This window comes from Ovis aries, chromosome 3 (assembly GCF_016772045.2).
Source record: "Ovis aries strain OAR_USU_Benz2616 breed Rambouillet chromosome 3, ARS-UI_Ramb_v3.0, whole genome shotgun sequence".
NCBI lineage: Eukaryota > Metazoa > Chordata > Mammalia > Artiodactyla > Bovidae > Ovis > Ovis aries.
In genome coordinates, this window is record NC_056056.1 from 219699305 (window position 1) to 219721167 (window position 21863).

At 45.7% G+C, this 21863-nt stretch overlaps 1 protein-coding gene across 5 annotated transcripts in view; it reads right to left on the reverse strand.

Moving 5' to 3' along the window:
- The window catches only part of PACSIN2 (protein kinase C and casein kinase substrate in neurons 2), a 112333-nt gene that overhangs the window by 88713 nt on the left and 1757 nt on the right, over positions 1 to 21863 (reverse strand). Inside the window, exon 2 of one of the 5 annotated variants that reach the window (XM_042247842.2) lies at positions 450 to 542. The exons of the other annotated variants lie outside the window; for them this stretch is intronic. The gene's annotated coding sequence lies outside the window, so the exon portion shown is untranslated. The remainder of the gene's footprint in view (positions 1 to 449; positions 543 to 21863) is intronic. 5 annotated transcript variants of the gene reach the window in all.

Genomic DNA, 21863 nt, shown 5'->3' on the forward strand with positions numbered 1-21863 from the left:
CTCCCCAGACTGAGCCTGGAGACAACATGAAGCCCATCTGCCAGGGACAGAAGCATGGTGTGGGGACCAGGATAGCTGGTGAGCTATGCCTGGCGCGAAGACGGCTCCAAGTGGGAAACATTCCCTTTATTTGGTGCTTCAGGACATCTGGGGATAACGAGCAAAGCAAACCAGAAGGAAATGGAAATTAAATTTGTCTCACTTCACCTATGCCAAAAGATTACAAAGCATTGGCTTATCTGCCTGCTACAAGATTCACTTAGCCTGGGGAAGTGCTGAACACCTCCCCATTATGGAGAAACAGACGGTCTCCTCCCACCAATTTCATAACGATGGGATACAGAAGTCAAGCTGTTGTGACTAGCTACACCAAAAGAGGCAAGTGCTTGCCCCCCAAAAGCAGGGGGGTGAGGGAGTGGCTGAAAAACAGAAATGGGGCCCATACTTACATTTTTCTTATTCTAAATTAAATCCTAGAGATGGATATCTATTGGTTTGTTTGTTCTGTTTGATAGCCAAAGGTCAGGAAAGCCAGATGCGTCCTATAAAAAATGAAATCAGGAAGTGTGCAGGGATGACGTGACCACAGAGACCCTTCCCTGCAGCTGCGTACCTCGCAGGATGGGGTGCTCACCCCGAGAGACTGGCTGGCTCCCCCAGGCTGCTTCTGTTGGGCTCTATATCCTATCCACTACAGCCAGCAGATGGGTGTGCTCAGGGGCTCTGTGGTGGTCCCAGCCTCCCACGCACCCCTGGCTTCCCTTCCTTCTACACCCAGACCCAGCTCCAGGGCTCAGTAGGGTTACCCGTTACCAACCAGCACCCCCATCCGATCACACACACCACCCCTCAGCCAACCGCTCGGAAGGGCCTGTTGAAACACTTGCTAACAGAGAGAACAGCACCAAGAACAGCGACCCCTCTCACAGCACGCCCCCCTCCCCACGCCTGCCATCCAGCCTCAGGTGGTGTCAACCCCCACCTCTCCACTACAGCACATGCTGAAAGAAGGGGTCACGTCTGGAAAAGACCTTGAAATTTGACAAGTGCTCTCCACCCAGAAATGACTGAGTAAACCCACATTCTTACCACAGGCTCCACAGCCCTATCTCCACTTGGAGCCATTTACCTGCCTCCAGGCCCACCATGTCCTCCCATGCCGACTGCAGGGTTCCTGTTCATTGTGGGTTCATAAAGAGCCACTAGACATCTGTCCTCACCCTCACACCACCCACACAAAGGACAGATCAAGGTCATCTTGGCTGAGCCTAGAGTCTGGCACACCGCAAAAGCCCAGAATCAGGAAACTCAAACTTTAATTTCAAAATCCACAATTCCCTTGCTCTACATAGCATTGGTCAAACAACACCAAGTTGATTTCCCTTTCCCCAGAGTTAACATAGAAAAAAAATGAGCATCAGACAAGGGAGAAACATGGAAAGGGAGACCAGGAGCTTCACTGGGAGACTTAAAAGAGGGCAATGACAGCTAGCAAAAGAAAACTTGCTCAACGGGAAAGGAAAAGCGATCCAAACTAAACAAAATGATGCCGCTGCCTAAGCCACAAAGCTCAGCCACAGAAGTGGTCAGCACTTCTGGCAAACATCCCAGCTGTTTAGGAAACAGCAGTGGCCACCCAACTGGAACATCCACAAGTATAGTCAAGGGCAGGATTCATCTGGTTAAACAAAGTTGAAAAGAATGAAAAGAAAGTCCCTCTCCCCTTTCCAGCCATGCTACCACCAGGCCAGCTCCAACCCACCTGAGATCTCATAACCCACCCTGTTCATCAGGGCCTGGCAAGGCCCGGCACTGTTCTGAGAGGAGAGAGTAGTAAACAGGTCATGGCCTGGGTGATGGTCTACTAGAGACGGATGGAGGCCCATGTGGGAGCACGTCAGACATACAACAGACAGCAGGACAGGGAAAAAATTTAGACTGAGGAATAAGGGAAAGCACAGGGAGGAGGTGGCTTTGGTGCTATAACTGGAAGGAAGTGGGAACCACAAGAGCAAACACCCTAAGAAGGGGCAGTTGTGACTGGATCGAAGATATGCCTCTCTACATCCAAACTCTACCCTTTTCTAGAAAACTTTCCTGAAACCCAGGTCTGATCTTATCCCACTCTTTTGATTAAAAAACTTCATTGATTCCCAACGCCTATAAAGTCCCTAAATTTCTAATGAATTTTACTGTATGGAAATTATACAGACCTCTACACACAGAGATACAGACATCTCCACTGCCTCCATGAAGCCTCCCCTGACTACCATCTGCTGGCTGCATCCACAGCACTGTCCCCTCATACCACCCTGACTGTAGAGTCTACCACTCCTCACTTAAGAAGACACTTTCCCTGGCTGGGGCATGTCCACATCTCTGCCCCCCAGCAGACCAGGACAGAGCCACGCATCTCACAGCACCGAGATGGACACAGGAGCAGAGACCACATGCTCACATCCCCAGCTGTCCTAACTGTTCTCTGCAGCTGGACACTGAGAGAAGAGGCTAAGGAGCTCACTCACCAGCCCCATGTTACAGGGGAAAGACCAAGACAGACCTGGCTTCAAACCTTGGCTTTGCACTTGCTAGAGGCATAATACTGAATGAGTATTAGTTACCTCTGGACCGGTTTCCTTTATGTATAAAGAGGAGACAATAGTATTAGCCTGGAAGCACTGTGGTAAGGGCTGGATATAAGGCATGTGAAGTATCTCCCACGTGGCAGGGGCTGGAACATTGATCTCTACTGTCAGCATTCAAGCTGGTTAGCTCTCCATGGAGGAGAATTCTATCTCAAGCCCCTAGACAACACCCCTAAACTCAGCTGGCTCTTCCCCTCAGGGACATCCCTGGCCACCCACCACGGTGGTTCAAGACCGCCCATTCTGAGTTCAGGAGGAAAGACTACACACACTGGCACCATGTTCGGAAGTCAGATGTGTGCTGAGCAGGAATGGACTGTCACCAAATAAAACTGAAACCCGTGTTCACAAAGATATACTTTAACCTTCTGTTCTCTTATCTCCTTCCCCCCACCACACATAGCATTATGAAAGTAGACAGGAGAAACCGATTAATCCTGCCTCCTAGTAATTAAAGCAAAAAATACATTATGCAATGAACTGGAACTAATTCAAAAGTTCATATCTGAACAACCCAGGGGAGTCCGGCTTCAGAGTCCATCAGCCAAAAGTCTAAAAGTCCCTGAACTAAAGCAACTCAGGAGTAAAACTCACAGTCACGGGCATGTGGACTACAGTGAAATGCAGCAGAACATCTCTAAGCAGCTCTCTGTACTTAAACACAGTTAACATTTCTTGCCAAACTTCTTTCTCCTTCAGAAAGAGACATCAGATTAAACTTGATCCATTCTAATCAATCCTTGCTGGCCCCAACACTGCCAAGAAAATTTCAAAAATTATTTATTGAGTTTACTACAAAAATTACAATGGCATCACACCCATTTGTGAAAATATAGAAACTTAAACTTATGATCTAAAAGATGGTCAAATTTATGATCTAGAAGATGGGTTTTCCAGGTGGTGCCAGTTGTGAAGAGTCCACCTGCCAGTGCAAGAGGTGCAGGAGACGCGGGGTCAGTCCCTGGGTCGGGAAGCTCCCCTGGAGGAGGGCACGGCAGCACCCTCCAGTGTTCTTGCCTGGAGAACCCCATGGACAGAGGAGCCTGGCGGGCTGCAGTCCACGGGGCTGCAAAGGGCTGGGCACGACTGAAGTGACAGCACGCACAAGCACAGCAAGCACTGAAAAGATGGTCAAAGAAATCGTATACGCATGTTTAACACAATAGAAGAACTCATTCTCAGAGAAGGGGGAAAAAGATCTATGTAAGCCTCATTCAGGATTGAAAGGAATCACTGAATAATGCTTTTTAAATGCATCAACATCATTTCCCCCATGAAGGCTGCCCTGGGCACTTGCAGGGACGGATGATGACAAACTAACAGGCCTGAGAACTGAGGGTCCTCATATCATCCATGTCACATTCATTCATTCCACAAATGTTTGCCTTCTATTATATGCCATTACCAAGCTGTTGGTGGTGGTGGTTTAGTCACTAAGTCATGTCTAACTCTTGTGACCCAATGGACTGCAGCCTGCCAGGCTCCTCTGTGCAAAGGATTTCCCAGGTTAAGAATACTGGGGTGTGTGCCAGTTGCCATTTTCCAAGAGATATTCCCTACCTACGGATCAAACCCACATCTCCTATACCGCAGGGGGTCTCTTGCATTGCAGGTGGAGTCTTTACCAACTACCAAGCTAAGAACAGTGAATTCCAAGGTACAAGGCAGTCCCTGCCCTCCACCTCACCTGGCCCGGTGGGAAACCAGCAGACAGTAGGCCAATCATACCAGACCTGAGATGCATTGGTGCAAGTGCGGACCTTGCAGTCTGCAGGCCCAGCGATAGGACGCCTTAAATCGAGGAGAGGGGGGTAAAACTAGAACTGGGTTTTGAAGGCTAAGTAGAAGTTCAGTAGGCACAGTGGGAAGAAAGGGCATCTACAGCCAATGGAACAAGGCTTGTGGAAGATACAGGTGAGGAGGGAAACCCGCAAAAGTTCAATGTGGCAAGAGATGAGGCTGAGGAGGTAAGCAGGGGCCAGATCACAAGTCTGGAGTTTATTGGGAGCCACTAAAGAATCTTAATCTGATCAAATGGTTCAACTGCTCCCCACTGCTGATAAGGAAATGAAGACTTAGAAGAGAGAGCCCCATAAACCACTATCTCTATTTTGTTTAATGGGAGTTAATGACCAATGTTAAATGAAATCCCTTCTCCAACACTGAATAATGGAAAGCACAGCCAAAAGACTTCTGACATCTGGCCTTCTCTGTACCTTGGTTTCCTCATCTGTAAAATGTAGCCACCGCATAGCACTGCTATGAGGACCAGGTGGATAATACAGGAAAAGGGCTCAGAGCAGAGGAAAGGCTCCACTGCTCTTAGGTGCAGGTGATGCACTAACTGCTAGTACCAGTGCGACCAGCAGTGTACGAGCCAAGAGACCCGCACGCAGGCCAAAGAGCAGACGGAAATTGTACTGCCCCCTGTGAAGCTGCTGGGTAGCGGTACAAAAGTGGGGGCCTCTCGGACCGCTGTGTGACTGAAGAGAAAAGAAGAATGAATACCCATCCCCTCACAGTCAGTCATAAAGCTAGGCTGAGGGGGAACCAGGAGCCCAGAATGGAGCCATGTTTTCTCAGGCTGATGACAGGTCACACTGCTGCCAGGCCACACAGATGAGAACGCCCCCTCACCAACCCCCCCGCCCCCGACTTCCTCAACGGCAGCCACACCCCAGCCTGGGTGCATCCCCACCCACCCAGGCACAGAAGGCACATTGTCCCTGCACCTCTCTATACCTGGCAGGCCTCCACAGTCACCTCTGGAAAAGAGGCATTGCCTGGAACCCACCCACCAGGAAGATCTTTCAGGCTTTGTGCCCAGACCTCTGGAAGGCCCAGAGTTGAGGATGAGACCACACAGGATCATGGCAGGCATCTCCCAGCCCCTTACTCACACACTGCCCAGCAACAGCACCTCTGCCATCAAGGGTCTTAAGACACACACAAAATAAAGAGAAAGCCAGGCTACATGAAACCTGATGAGAACAGGAAACAGTCATGAAAGGGACAAGATCTGTGTGCCTAGAGCCCCAACTCCCAGACTTTTGGATTTCACTGACTAAAAACTAAGCCCCTGCCGAATTTGGAGGAATTTTCAACAAATAAGTAGTACTGAAACAACTGGACATCCATGGGCAAAAAAATTAACTTCATCCATACCTTAAAATGGCAACCCACTCCAGTGTTCTTGCCTGGAGAATCCCAGGGACAGGGGAGCCTGGTGGGCTGCCACCTGTGGCGTCGCACAGAACTGGACACGACTGAGGTGACTTAGCAGCAGCAGCATACCTTATTCCATACACACAAAAATACTCAAAATGGATCATAGACTTGAATGTAAAAACTAAAACTATAAAACCTCTATAAGAAAACATGTGACCTTGGTTAGGCAAAGATTTTAGCTATGACACCAACCAAAAATGCACAAACCATAGAAGAACAGACTTTATTAATTTTTTTTTAACTTCTGCTCTTCAAAAAACACTGCCAAGAGAATGAAGACAAGACAAACTACAGACTGAGACAAAATATTTGTAAATCATAAATTTCACAAGGACTTGTATCCAGAATATACAAACGAAATCTCAAAACTAATTAATAAAATAAGCAACCCAACTTTTTAAATGGGCAAATGATTCGAATAGGTAGTTCACCAAGGAAGATATTCAGACAGCAAACAAACACTTGAAAAGATGCTCAACATCACTAGTCATCAGGGAAATGCAAATTAAAACCAGAGTGAGACACTACTACAGACCTATTAAAATGGCAAAAATTAAAAAGATGACCATATCGTGTATTGGCAAAGACATGGAGGAACTGGAATTCTCACTCACTTTAGAAATAGAGAATATTTAGGCAGTGTTTTAAAAAGTTAAACCAACATCGCCATCATCAAGGTGTACCATTCTAGTATTTACCCAAGAGCTATGAAAGCATGTCTGGATACACAAATGTTCATAACAGCTTTATTTGTGATAGCCCTAACTACAAACAGCCCAAAGGTCCATCAGTAGGTGAATGAGGGACTTTCCTGCTGGCTCTGTATATCAGAATCCACCTGCCAATGCAGGGACATGGGCTCAATCCCTGGTCTGGGAAAATCCCACATACCACGGAGCAGCTAAGCCCATTGGCCACCACTGAGCTCATGTGCCGCAACTACTGAAGCCTGCGTACCGAGGGCCGGCTCCACAGCGAGAGGCCACCGCAATGAGACGCCCACGCGTCGCAACAAAAGAGAAGCCCCTGCTTGCCACAATAGAGGAAGCCTATGCCAAGCAATGCAGACCCAGGGCAGCCAAAAATACACAAATTAAAATTTTAAAAAAGAAAGTGACTTTTTTTAATATACTAAAAAAAAAAAAAATAGGTGAATGAATAAACAAAGTGTGGCATATCTATACACTGGATTAAAAAGAATGAAATATTGATATATGTTATGACAGGGATGAATCTCAAAATAATTTATAAGAAGTGTAAGAAACCAGACTGAAAAAAAAAGGATACAGCGTATGATTCTACTTATATAAAATTGTAAAAAGTGCAAGCTAATCTACAGTGACAGAAAGCAGACCAACATCCACCTGGGAGTAGCGAGGGGCAGGCAGGAGGGGCTACAGGGGCTCAGGGAAACTTTGGGGGGTGATAGACATGCTCATTACCTTGCACGTGTGTACTCATCACACCATATACTTTACATACGTGCAACTGAGTGTCCGAGTTATACCAAAATCCTTTATAGACTTTTGGAGGCAAGTTACAGAAGGCTGCTAACTTTATTTTGTCAAGTAAGTGTACTCTTTAAAAAACTACCAGCTCATATCACCACCAGCAAAAGAAAAGACATTTTCAGACTAAGAGAGACAAAGGTCACAATCTTATACCAAAAGACTCCTTCCCAAGAAAAGACAGTTGCTAACCTTAACACAGAAAAACTACCGAGTCTTTATTTTTCTCTCTTTGGTGAGGACACAGTTTCAGACCAGCTCTAGTGACTCTCTGAGCTTGGGACACACTGAAGGCTCCACAGTCCTCGGGCAGGTCCCACGCTCACCTCCATCTCCAACCCGAGGGGCACTTCAGCCCCAGCAGCCCTGGGATGGTCACAGGGCGACACCGCGGCTGGACAAGTGACTGAGGGGTTTCCCTCCCCTCCCAGAGGACAAGAAGGTACAGGAAGAATGTGCCCGGAAAGGTTCTTGTAAACACTGCTTTGCTGCTGCTGAAGTGAACTGACTTGTTTCTAGAAGAGCTATTTACCCCCAAGCCAGATTTATCTGTGCTATGCTGCAAGTTAAAGTTCTATATGACAGTATTAAAGTTGTTTACTGAATCTTCCAGGCTAGAGAGGAAATAAAATGTGAGCTCTAAAAAAGACCGTGATGTAGACTGGAATCCTTCTGATACTGTGCCAGAATGCTAACAAAATCCCAAAGACCTCCATCAGCTAAGCCCAAGAAGCAGGTTTTGTGTAAATGGCACAGCGCAAGCAGTCCTCCTCTGGTGTGGCTGGATTAATGCTAAGAACAGCTGAGTAGGAAACAGGCCTGATATTGAACCCACCTCCCCAAGTCCCAGCTGTCAGACAGGGAGGGACAACTTCAAGCTCTGCACATGGCCATAAGCAGCAGAGATGGTGTGGGACAAGCACACTCAGTAACTAAGCAAGGACTTCATCATTTACAGAGGTCAAATACACAGTGGATCCACAACAGTGAGGGGCCTGTACCACAAGGACCCCTGGTGTACTTGTGGGGCACCCCAGCCCCATCAACATGTACACGCCCTGTACACAGCCACCGTCTGGCCACGTCTCAGCCTGAGGCGTGTGTCCATGATGGCACGGTCCACCCTCTGTGGAACACAGCCAGGGAAGAGGCCCAAACACATCTCAAAATCATGCTGGGGTTACTGGAACAGGGAATTCCAGGGCCTCTGTCCCTGTGCATGGTTGAGAAGAGAAGCCAAGGAAAGAAGCCACAACAGCTGCCTTGTCCATCGCATCCTGCTCAGAAATCCTACAGGTTCTCTCTTGTCCACCACCCTAACCCCTCATTCCCTAATCTCCATTCTACTGGGCTTACAAACCTAGACTCCTCCAAACCTGCCTCACCCTTTAGACTGGAAGCTCCACTTAGAATATCTTCTGGACTTTCTCAGGACTAGACTTCCAACAAGCACCCCTTGGTCAAATAACAAAGGGACAACTTTCCCCTCCGAGCCTCAGGGCTTCTCCGAACCCAAAAATCCCAGGAAGAATGGCTGGACACTGCAGCATTTAAGTAACACTGAGCCAGACCCACAGTCCAGCTGCTCCTCCATGACATGAGATGGCTATAGAGAAACTTCACCCTAGCACTTAGTCCTGTTTCAAAATAACTGCAAAGGTGCAGTTCTTTGTATGACATGAAGTTGCAGCAAGCCATAGAAGAAAGCTGAGATATGAAGTTATTAAATGCAAATATTTAAGGAACTAACAGCTGCTAATGCCAGGGCAATGGCAGCTTGCAAATTTCCAGTCAGAATAATGATTCTGTTATGTCAGGAGCTGAGTCAAGAGCACAAACCCTGTTTTATTCCACCCTCTGCAGAGGATACAAAGTTTTTCTCAAAGCAGCTTTTCAGGAAGTTAGTCTGTTCATTGGGTAGTGCCTTAAAAATTGAAACAAGAAAACAACTCTCTCTATATATATATATATCTGGTATCTCCAAGTGTCTATAATGGCCACCATGTAGAGGCCTGAAAGCATGTTCCACTCATGTTTCCATCCTGAGCAAGGCAATTTGACGTGACAGTCAGGTAAAAATTAAATATCTGACTACTAAAGGAACCAGTCAGAGAATGGACATGTCCAGGGCAAAATGGTCACATTAAATTTTTGGTTGCCATTTCTGATGAATTCCGCAACCCTAAACTGCACATTGATCATAAGCATCACCCTTCCTAGCTATGAGACCTGTCACTTAACCTCTCTTAAGGCCAGTTTTCCACCTCAAAACAAAGTTGTCACAAGAATAAGTATAACCATGCATGGAAAGGTATAGTATTGGCAAAAAATAAGCCTCAATAAACATTAAATCTTCTAAAATCTTTATGACAATGATGATAACCTCAAAAACCAGTTCAGGAGGGTGAAAGGGAACTGGGAGATTGGCAAAGAGCCTACCGCTAAGCAGGGGGGATGAGGCCTGGAGGCTCCAGCCCCCGAGGCCAGCCTTCCCTCTGTATGGGACACAAGTTGTCTAACCATGTTCTGTCTCCCCCAAGTAAAATGTAAGGCCTGGTCTACTGAGTTCCTTCTATGGCCCCAGAGCCTAGAACTGTGCCTTGCACATGATAGAAATTCAACTATTTGTTCAAAAAATGAATGGGGACTTAGGAATCTCTTGGAATTGCATGCAAAAAATGTTTGAGCCCCTTAGTAGGGTGGAGAGGTGGCATGGAATCTATTTTCATGAAATTCTGAAGGAGATCCGAGACCCAAATACAGGTCAAAAAGCATAGTGCTGAGTTTCAAGCACATGTATCAGAACACTAATGACCAAGGTTAGGTGAGTAGGGCAGTAAAATTACAGAGCAAAATCTAACAAAGAGGAGGGCTCTCCTAGAAGAGAAAAGGCCTCTCAAGGTGGCCACCATGCAATAGGCAGCTTCACCGGGGGCAGGCCCTAGCCTTTAAGTCCACAGTTTGGGTTCAGGATTGTATTCTGCAAACTAGAGCCTCAGAGGAGGGAGCAGGAATTCATTGAATTATTTATATATATACATATGCTGTTCAGTCGCTCAGTCACATCCGACTCTTTGTGACCCCATGGGCTGCAACATGCCAGGCTTCTCTGACCATCACCAACTCCCAGAGTTCACTCAAACTCATGTCCATTGAGTCGGTGATGCCATCCAACCATCTCATCCTCTGTCGTCCCCTTCACCTCCCGCCTTCAATCTTTCCCAGCATCAGGGTCTTTTCTAAGAGTTGGCTCTTGGCTTCAGGTGACCAAAGGATTGGAGCTCCAGCTTCAGCATCAGTCCTTCCAATGAATATTCAGGACTGATTTCCTTTAGGATGGACTGGTTGGATCTCCCTGCAGTCCAAGGGACTCTCAAGAGTCTTCTCCAGCACCACAGTTCAAAAGCATCAATTCTTCAGCACTCAGCCTTCTTTATAGTCCAACTCTCACATCCATACATGACTACTGGAAAAACCATAGTTATTACTAGACGGACCTTTGTCAGCAAAGTAATGTCTCTGCTTTTTACTATGCTGTCTAGGTTGATCATAGCTTTTCTTCCAAGGAGCAAGTGTCTTTTACTTTCATGGCTGCAGTCACCATCTGCAGTGATATTGGAGCCCAAGAAAATAAAGTCTATCACTGTTTCCACTGTTTCCCCATCTATCTGCCATGAAGTGATAGGACCAGATGCCATGATCTTTGCTTTCTGAACGTTTAGTTTTAAGCCCACTGGTCCTTGAGGAGGCATCCAGATGCCAGAAATACAGAAGGACATATGCAAAGATACAGGGCAAGAAAAGGGCAACAATAGACAGTTACTGAATTCTCCCCACAAAAGGATGCTTTGTTTTAAGACTAACAAGGTCCTGAGATTCCTAAACGATAGTACTTTTTGATTCAATGATTCAGGAAATCAAGATGACAAAAGACTACAATAAATTCAAGCTTTAAAATGAATTGTTATTTTATTAATCATAATAATAGCATCATTTTTATACAGTAACATATAAATGTTTTGTGTGTCTGTGTGTCTTTGTGTGTGTACAAGGGCAGTTAAAAAAAAAACCAACATCTACAAAGTACACCTGGTGGGTATAGTCCTTTGTAATCATCCTCTAATGCCCTGGGGAACCCGGTTCCCTGTGGGGAGCCACCAATGCACTGAAGAGAGAACTTTAAGGCAGATCTGGGTCTGAGGACTTACTAAGCTTCTGTGAGCCTCTTTCCTCAACTGCAAAGTCAGAATCAAAGAGTCACATGGCAGGACAGTTGGGAGGCTTAGAGGCACGCAATGGCCACACTAAATGGGGCTCTCAAAGTGCAACACTGTCCCAGGCAAGTATACGGCACATACTTATTCATCCTGCCCTTACAACAATCCTCTCATTGTGCCCATTTTAGAAGTGAGGTAACTGAGGCACAGAAAGATCCGGAACTTCCCAAGGACCCACAATAAACTGCAGAACTGGGATTCAAGCCCAGGAAATAAACTCGCGACTACACCTGCCGCACAGAACACTGGGCTGGCCCATGACCATTACTCAGCAGGGCTTGACCCACTGCTCCAAGAAGGCCCTCCTACAGCAGAGAACAACCTGAGATGAAAAGTCAGGCCCCCATCAACAGCAGGAGCCTGCAGAGGGCCCAGAAGCAGCACTTCACAGACTCTGGATACTGGAATCTTCCACCTCCACCCAAGGAGGGAAAGCTCCTTCCTCTTACCCACTCCCCAGGAGTTCGGGGCAGGGCAGGGGTGCTGACAGTTTGCCGCTGACAGTGGGCCTCCCCCTCTTCCAGTCACACCACTAAGTTTTTATAAGGCAAGGATTTAAAGGTTTGGGGTTTTTTCCCCCTGCCTTTTTACTTAGAAGTTAAGAGGGCATGCCATTGTAACTATTTCTAAATTTCACGAACCTGCAAGTTCTTAATGGAAGTTGTAGACAAACTAGCACAGGTCCAAAAGAGCAATTCTGGGGTTTATTCCAATTATGGAAACAAAATTGTCTGAGCTTTAAAGGGAGGTAATGAGACAGCCCAGTCCAATCCCAACTAAGCAACTTCAGACCTATACCTGCAAGACCAAGAAAGAAATCTAAAGGGCAAAATAACAAAAGTCTGGAATTTACTGTAGTAACCACTTCACTACATTTTCATAAAAGGAGGCATACCGCAGCACTCCGATCATCCAATCAAATTTTTTTTCCACGACCTCTGCATGGCCAGACTACCAGCTCTGGCCCCACTTCAAGGCCCCTCTTCTGTGAGACTATCAGGTAAAGCCTAACTCTGGGCTCCAGTCACCCACCCCAGTTCTAAAAAGCAGAAGAAACTTGATGGAACAATGTGCAACCTGTCCACCCCAGAATAAAGCTGGGGCTAAGGGCTGCTGAGGAATCATGCCTCATGGTTCAAAGGTCCATGTCCTGAAATAGTCACCCCATTCCATTCCAGGCCACACCCTGCCAAGCTGGGGCAGTTGGGCAGAGCTTTCTCAGGAAATAAAACAGGAAATGCGGAAAGGACAAAGAGAAGTATGACCGTGTACCTCTGGAGCTTAGTGGTTACCATCTAGCTTGGTTGAGAAGCCACAGGAAGGCTTAGGGCTTCCATCCAGCCACTACCAGCATCTTCACCTTACACACAAACCACAGCTCAGCCAGCTGACCAGGCAACAGCCACCAGACATGTTTAGGCATCTGTGGAAACCAGGGCAAAGTACAATTTCCATGTGTGTAATAAAAACGCAGACGACCAAGCACAGAACAAAGCATTACTCTAAAATTTGGGTTTACTGACTGAATAAACAGGTGGCAAAGGGAAGCAGGAAGCTAGGCAGCACTAGCTGAGCCAATACAGTCAGGCCCACAGCACTGGCATCAAAAACTCACTTGTGCCTAAGAAACAAAGCTCCTGCCATGCTTCTGTGTAGTTTGTGATTATTTCCTCTTATTTCTGCCTTAATATGTAGTGATGTTTTGATGTGTTGTGGACATCAGACTTTCTTAGCAAGGATAAGAGGAACCAAGAAAAGAGGAGTTTTTGTCCAGGATAAGGCCAGAGAACTAAAGAGGAAACAGCCTCCTTCGGGTGCAATAGAGGCGAGCAGCAGGCATCCAGGGGCAGGGACCCGAGGGTGAGGGCTGAGGTCTGGCCACTGCTCCCCACCCAGGGTCCTCCTGACCTTGCTAAGCAGTTTTTCCTTTGCAGACCTTGAGAAATGAGCCACCAGGAAAGAAAACAGGACTCTGATCAATCTGCAGGTGAACACCTAAGAACAGTGGAATGTGAAAAGGTAAGCCAATCCACGGTAAAGGACAAGGTGACTTCAGAACGGGAAAACAAACAAGCCAAAAAGAAAGGAAGAAAAGAAAAAGAGTAAACACCAACAGTATGAATGTCCCAGTACTCCTCTGGAATGTTTGCCTCTAGTAATGGCAGAGATAGGAATGTCCCTCAGAGCTACAGAGAAATGCAAAGGATGGCGAGATCCCCTAGGCTGTCCTGGTGGAGATGACATCAGCAGAAACAATCTTCCATGGTCTTTCCCAATATGCATATTACAAGTGAGGAAAAGAAAACAAGTTCTGAGTCAGACCCTGGTTCAGAGCATCATGACAACTGAATTGATGAAAGAATGCAATCACAAATGTTGACCACTAAGGGAATGTAGAACGGCAGCTCAGGTGATTAATACAGAAAGTAGTAAGGACTTTTTCAAAGACTGCTTCTTGCTTATGAAGCAAAATATCTCATTCAAGTAAAACTATATCCAGAAACTTGGGAGGAAATATGACTCATTTAAGAAAACCTCACAAAAGTTTATCTCACAGATACTTGAAAGTTCTAAAGGCCAAAGTAATTTAAAGAGGAAAAAGAAATCTCAATTTTTTTCTCTTAAAAATCAGAAATATAAACCCAGAAGTGACAGAGCAGGCTTTCAGAAAACTCTAAGATGTTCATATCCTTTAATCCAAGAATTCTAGTTCTGGGAATTTATACCCAGGAACTAATTATACAAATGAAAAAAGAAAAATGAAATTGTCAACTGCAAATGCACCTACAATAAAGCAAAAAAATAAAAGTGGAAATCACATAAAATGTCCATTATCAGGGGAATGTTTTAATCTCATTACATCAACAGGCTTACACAACCATTAAAAACCTTTTTAAGAACAATGATAATAACATGGAAGAATATTTGATAAAATATTTAAGGGGATCTGAATAACACAACTGTAACAGTGTAGACTGAGGAGGAGAGACAGGGACAGGTAGCCAGGCGGCGGGTGTGTGTGCTCAGTCAGGTCCTACTCTTCTCGACTCTACGGACTGTAGCCTGCCAGGCTCCTCTGCCCATGGGATTTTCTGAGCAAGAAACACTAGAGTAGGTTGCCATTTCCTCCTCAGGGGATCTTCCCAACCCAGGAATCAATCTGCATCTCCTGCATTGCAGGTGGATTCTTTACCACTGGTAAAATTTCAGTTTACCAGGAATCTTTCTCACCCTCAACACAGTGTAGCCAGGGCAGGCTTCAAACTCTCTCCCCTGCCTACAACCCTGGGGACCTTGGGCTCAGCACACGGTCTCACTGCCTGCAGTACCCTCACGTCCAAACTGGCAACCTGGGAGTCTCGAGTGTCTCTGTGAGGACAGACAGGGGCAACACAGCTCTCCAGCCTCTTCTGAAGCTGGGAACAAAGCAGTCAGTTAGTAGGTGCAGCTACTGCTTCTAAGATAACTTTATACTGCAAAGCATATGGAAAGTAGAACACAAAGAGTTCTTTATTCAAAAGAACTCTATTTTCTATGTTGTGCCTTCAATTTTTAAAAGACCAGAAAGCAAAGGAAGTCTTTTGACATAAAAGTGACTGATATTTACAAGCATAAAAACAAACATCTGCTGTAATTTACCTGTCCAGATGATCTTCCTGTGCTGTCATGCCAATGAGATGTGACGCTCTTCTGTAATTTTATGCAGTGTAGTGCAAACGGACGCTTGACAGAAATGTAATTTCTTCTCCCCTAAGTGAGCGCTTTTTCAATCTCATACAGCACCTTTCAGAAAGCAGCTAGTGGAAGATGAGGCAGGAGCACTCCCACCGAAGCCAGGAGCTCTGAAGTCCCAGCTCAGCTGTTCAAAAGCCTCTGCCTTTATGCCGTATCTCCCCACTGCATACACTAGTGCAAACTCTTGGATTATCTTTATCAAGTTAGTTGCAGGCAGAGATCCTGTCTTAAACAAAAGACTACATAACTTGCCTCTTTTCTGTGTTTCCGAGAGGTGGGGAAGGAAGATTAACTTACAGATTTTTTTCATATCTGAGGACAAGTGACTCAGAATGCACCTATTCAAGACAGCAGATAAGTGTGGCTTCAGAGTCAGGCCGAGGGCCAGCTCTGCCGGTGACCCCATGAAGGTCACTTCATCTCTCAGAGCTTTGGTTTACTCTTGTGTAAAGTGGAGTTAACTCCATCTGTAGCAAAAACTGAATGAGCAGGAGCGTAAAGCTTCCTGTAGGGTCCCCCAAGAGCCCCCAGAGCCAGAGGCCTGTCCCAGACGGCAATGCCCAGCCGCTGCTCTGCCCTCCTCACTGGCTGCCAGGCTCCTTAATTGATGACACCTTCACTGGTGCGGAGGGCACAATCACTTCATTAATTAAAACATCGTCACGTCTCAGCTAAACAGCACCCAGGTAAGCCCGCTCTCTCCTCCAGCAATCAGCCAGCTACAGAACCCACTAATAGCAGGCCCGGAGGTCCACATGGGCTGCGGAGCCTGCTTTGTGGTTCTTCTGAAGATCACAGCTCACACTTGGCACAGTTAGTTGGCGACAACATAATTGGATACCATGGAACACAAGCATTGTTTAAAATATGAAAATGTTCACAAACTATGGCTTGGGTATCACTTTACAATAATAAAATTTCATGTATTCAGTAGGAAACTTCAAAGCACTAGCCACAGTTTATTCTCTATGTTAAAGACCACCCTGCAGGTTGCAGCAGAGACCCCATAACTGGGCTGTCTAAGAACTACGGACTCAGGCTGAGGCCCACATGGGGTCCTGGCTGGCCAGCCTCAGGCAAAACCACTGACCCTCCATACCTCCCTCTTATCCTCCTCTGGAAATGAAGAGGGGAGCAGACCAACAAGGCTGTTTTGAAAACAAAATGAGGACTATGGGAAGATTCCTGGTAAACTGAAAATGCCTATGCAACCAAGCTGTTTATTTATTTTATTATGGAGTCAACTTATTGCTTAAATATTAATTTTTAAAGTAAAAAGGCAATGTAACAGTGCCGAAATCAAGAAGAAACTTTCCATTATTCCACAACCTTAACTATAGTCACTGTATATTGTTTTAATATTTTACACATGTGGTGAGTGTACCTATTGCTTTACAATTTGCTTTTTCAAATCTTTATATTTTTCATTACCTGAGTATGAGCTATTGTCACCATCAAACAGGGTCCCTTCCAATTCTGAGTCACTAAAGCTAGTCACAACACCAAAGGTCAGGGTCAGGCTTTCTAATAGCCTATGTAATGCTCAATTCGAGCACAGAATCACCAGCCCAGATGGGAACAAGGCCTCTGTGTGGCAGGGCTGCCCTCAAAATCCAGGGAGAGATCGCCTTCAGGCCTTCATCCCAACCAAGGGGACAGAATCAGAGAGAAGCTTAGAGGAGGAGAACAGACAAGACAGGCCTTGTCAGCGGCAGGATGGGAGGGTATTCCAAACAGGGTTGGAAGCCTCGTCCACATCAACCGCCCCAACAGCATCCCTGTGACCCTGAGTCACCAAGAAAAGGTCTGAGTATACTGAATAGACTTAGGCTGAGAAAAGAACACTGCATTTTAGGATTTTCAGTAAAATTGGATAGTGTAACATCAGTTTGAGATCTGTAAAGGTGTATTTTCTCTTAATTAGCCAATTCACTCAGTAGGCGCTGCACTTCGAGGGATATCAATGTTACTGAGTTGGCACCACAGACCAGGCACAGGTGCTGAGCTCAGGGTCTACAGTCCATTCTCACACATTACCCTCCTCACATCATATGAGGAGGGGCTGTCAGTACCCTGGTTTGGGAGATATTGAAGCATTTGGCCAAGGAAATTGCCTAGTAGTGGAGCTGGAACTCAAACTCAGGGCTGTGTGGCTCTGAAGCCATGCTACCTGCTATATCTACTATATCTACTGTGTGTGGGAACTGGCAGTGAAAGATACACACTAACTGTGTGGATCTGTGAGCATAAACCATATGAAAAGAGAAGCAGAACCCAGGCAGCTGCTGTATTACCAATGTAAATACAGGCAAAGAAACTGAGTCAAGACTGATGCCAATCCCACTGTGGAAGCCCCTCTCATTAGAGATTAGCACTGCTTCCTAAGAATTTCCATGGAAATCCGTGAGCCTCCCGGGACATAAGTGACTTTGTTAAAATGAGCCACTTGAAACACCCCTTGCCCATCTGCATCCCTGACATCTCGCCTGACGTCTCACTCCTGTGCAGAGCTTCAACCTGCTGTGTCTGCTTCCCCAAAACGGCTCCTCCATCCTCCAGAAGGAGGCCCAAATCCTTGCCTGGCCTACAAGGCAAGTCACACAGTATGAAGCCTGCCCACCCTCGGGGCCCCTCTCACACCTCCACATTCTTTACAACTCCATAACTCTGCCTGGGACTCTCCTTCTAGTCATCATCCGCCTGGAGAGTAAAAACACTGCCAGGTCACCTCCCTGAAGGTCAGCTCTCTGCAGTGTCCTGAAGGCAGTCAGATCCACCCTCCTGTCTGCCCTTCCTCTGTACTTACTCCCATCTGCTACTGTCACAAAGATGGGATGGCCTCTAAGCTCACCTCCTAACAGTCACCTGAATCTCAGTATCCTAGAACTGTGAGAAGCGCCAAGCATCAGGGGCACTACACACACAGCAGCCAGGAAGGCTCCCTTCAACCCACCCTGCACACTTCCCCTCATCAGTGCACACTCCCTTCAAACAGCTCAGGAAATGGAGTTCCCCAGCTCACTACTAACAACTCTGCTACTCTATCAATATTTAAATCACAGACCGGCCTCTGGAAGAAGAGAGCCAACAGATGCAAGTTTCCTGGCCACGGTGTGTGTGCATCACAGCATGCGTGTGCTCAGTTGTGTCCAACTCTTCGTGACCCTGTGGACTGTAACTCTCCAGGCTCCTCTGTCCATGGGATTTTCCAAGCAAGAATACTACAGCTGGTTGCCATTTCCTTCTCCAGGGGATCTTCCCGACCCAGGTCAGAGGAGGGCCCATAAACACTAGCAGAGTTCACGGCAGGCAGTCTAGTCAACTGGATGCCACTTCTGCCCAGTAGCAGCTGCCTGGAGTTTACCTTTCATCACCAGCCTTGCCCTCTGACAGCCTCACCTCACCACTGCCTCTTGCGAGCAATTCCCAGGAAGCTGACACATGACATCAGGCTATGTTGGACTTCAGTGAGGCTGTGCAGGTCTGCCTCAGTCTCTCCAGTATTCTAAAGAAATGCACTGTGAAATGAGCAAATAACTCTTTTCCATGCCTGGAGAGTTGTCCAGTCTCCTTACAGGTATCAGACATACCAGAACACATATGTATACTACATTTGAGAGATATATGCTGTAGCCCATCCTAGTTCCTCCAAGTCTGATTCTTCAACACATCTTCACTATGATGAGTCTTTTCATCAGTAATAAACCACTTAATATCTGTGAGGCTTTAAAGTTTGGTATACTTTAGCATATACAACTTCTTTACGTAGCTGATACTCTGTACTCTGTTAATAAACTGAAAAAAAAAAAAAGTCCCTAAACTATTCAGAATCTGACCAGAGGGCCACAGGAAGCCCTGTAGATAGTCATGGTGGTTGGCACAATCCACACCTGACTCTCAAACACCCTCCCCACCCCACCTCCACCTACCCACCCAGTGGCTCTGGGCTCAGGGAGGCACCTCTCAGGCCGCAGTAAAAGTCTCATCTGTGAGGACAGATTTACCAGAACAAGTCAAATGTTAGGAATTTTCTTTTAATTATTTATTTCACAAGTTTCTCAAGCGCCATGCAACTGGAAAGTAATCATTTCAATGTACTCTTTAATCGATAAACATTAAACAAGTATGCTCAAAACACTCAAGTCCTACAAACATTTCCCAGTGAAAAGTATGGCATAAAAAAAATAACAAAAACATAATAAGCAACCTTTTGACAGTCAAGAAAGGTGTTTAGTGATCCAAATTCAGACCAAAAAACAAACAAAAAACAAAACAAAAAAAACAGTCCTTTCAGCAGATGAACAAATATTTCCTCTGTAAGTGACACACTCTGAGATATTTACACTGCCAAACATAACTCATAATGACAACCACCAAGGAAGCTAAACCTAATGGAAAAACCCCAGGCTGGCAATCAGGAGCCCTGACTCTGGTCCCAGGACAGGCTGCAGGCTATGTAATCCTACTAAAGTGGTGGCCAGGCCTGGTACCCCTCTCTCGATGGGAGAAGAATACTCCTATCCTAAGGAGTATCCATCACCACCCACACCACTCAGAAATGTTTGGGGGACTAAAAAAAAAGAGAGATGAAAATGCTCTGGAGTGTCTTCCATAAATACGAGGCATTATTATTATTAGCTCAAAGATGACCAGGAAAATAGGATTATAGAATATCAGAGGTGAGAGGGCGCTTAGAGGTGAGATGATCCAGGAGTTCCTAATCTGGGGTCCAGGCCTCCGATGCTGTCCACAGGTGTGCTTTCTGGGAAGAGGTCTGTACTAGTTATCAGTTTCTCAAACAGTTAAGAACCTCTCAGGCTCTCCTTTTACAAACATGAAAACTGAGACCCTAAGGTATGTGGCTGTCCTCAGCTCAGGATTAGTCAGGAAGACGCTGGACCGAGCCCAGGGCTCCTAGTCTCCATCTACACTCTACAATCCCACATTCAAGGGAAGGAAAAAGTCACATAAATCTCATACAGCCATAGAGCACATTAATATTATACAAACCACTGCATATGTTCTTTCTAAAGTTATAGCAAAATTTCCCTCCCTTCATTTTCCTAAGGCTTCTTGCTGAGGCCTTTGATCACTGAGACAGCATTTTATTCATTTCTACACTTTCATATCTTGTTCTTTCAGTGCCTAATGTCAGGACACTCTCAAATGACATTTTAATATTGAAACTAAAGCTTTTATTCTAGGAAACAAGAAAACTAGAATCCACGATGCTCTGTTTTACCAAGCAAACAGATAAACATACAATCATGGGAATAAATGCAAGATAATATATTAAAGTAAGGCATTTTTGTCATGTTGTGTCTTTAATCAAAATACTAAAGCTTGTGCTCTTAGATGGCCATTGTCCCTGAAATAGTTACCTTTGGAACTACATGTATGCCAGGAATGTTGCATTGCACAGAATGCTTTGAGTTCTTCTTTAAAGATCATCTCCAGTTGGCAGAGCACAATCGTTTGAATACAAAAATCTGAAGGAATTCCTACACAGCCATCCTAGGGCCAGAACTGAGCCCATCAGCAACCAGGTTTCAGGCACTGACATGCCTTCAGGTATGTGAAAGATCCCAGCCAGGGCCATAAAGAAAGGTCTCTACGCATGGAATGCAAGCTGACTTCCTAAGGAAGGCACTGCCCTGGTGCCTTCAGGCATGCAGCTACAATTCCAAACAATTTTAATTGGGGAAAAAAAAAAAAAAATGCCAGCACCATCACTCACACGAATGTGGTCATTACAAAAATAATCTAGAGGGTGGCCTTCACAAAGTCACCAGCACAATCCGATGGCAGATAAGGCAGGCCCGAGTCAGATGAGAGGTCCAGGTGAGGGTGGCCAGAGAGCATTTGGTAACAGATATCATGATCTCTAAACACAAGCTGTTCTTACTATTATTAAGAAATCTATGCCATCTTTTTGATAATTCCATAACATCCTGGAATCAACCGTGACCCAGTCAGAGGAAGGAAACCTGAGCATGAGGCCCTTGTCTGACCAGATTTCCAAGTGGATAAACAAATGAGAAAATTTAAAGACAAATGCCCCTCAGCTCCCACCCCAGAAACTGCCTGGCCATCAGAAATCTGGACTGGGCATCCAGGAATGGGGAAAGCCAGCTATATGTTTCAGCAACAAGCTGTGTTCAAAACCCAGATATTGCTTTTATACATACTTACTTTTAGATTATTTAAATCTTATGACCTATATCTTACATACTTGAGGCTAAAAATAATAAAGTTCCAGTTCCCCAATAGTGTGAGTTAAGAATGACATTTCCATTCAAATGAGTTATCATTCTTCTCCCAAAAAGTGAATTCGGAGTACAGACCTAATCTCTCTGTTCTTCTGTGCTTCGTTCCTTTCCCACATAATAAATATCATCAGCCTCGTGGCCAGTTCCTTTAAAGCTCTCAGACAATTGTCAAGAGAAAAACACAGCACAGAAAAGTTTTTG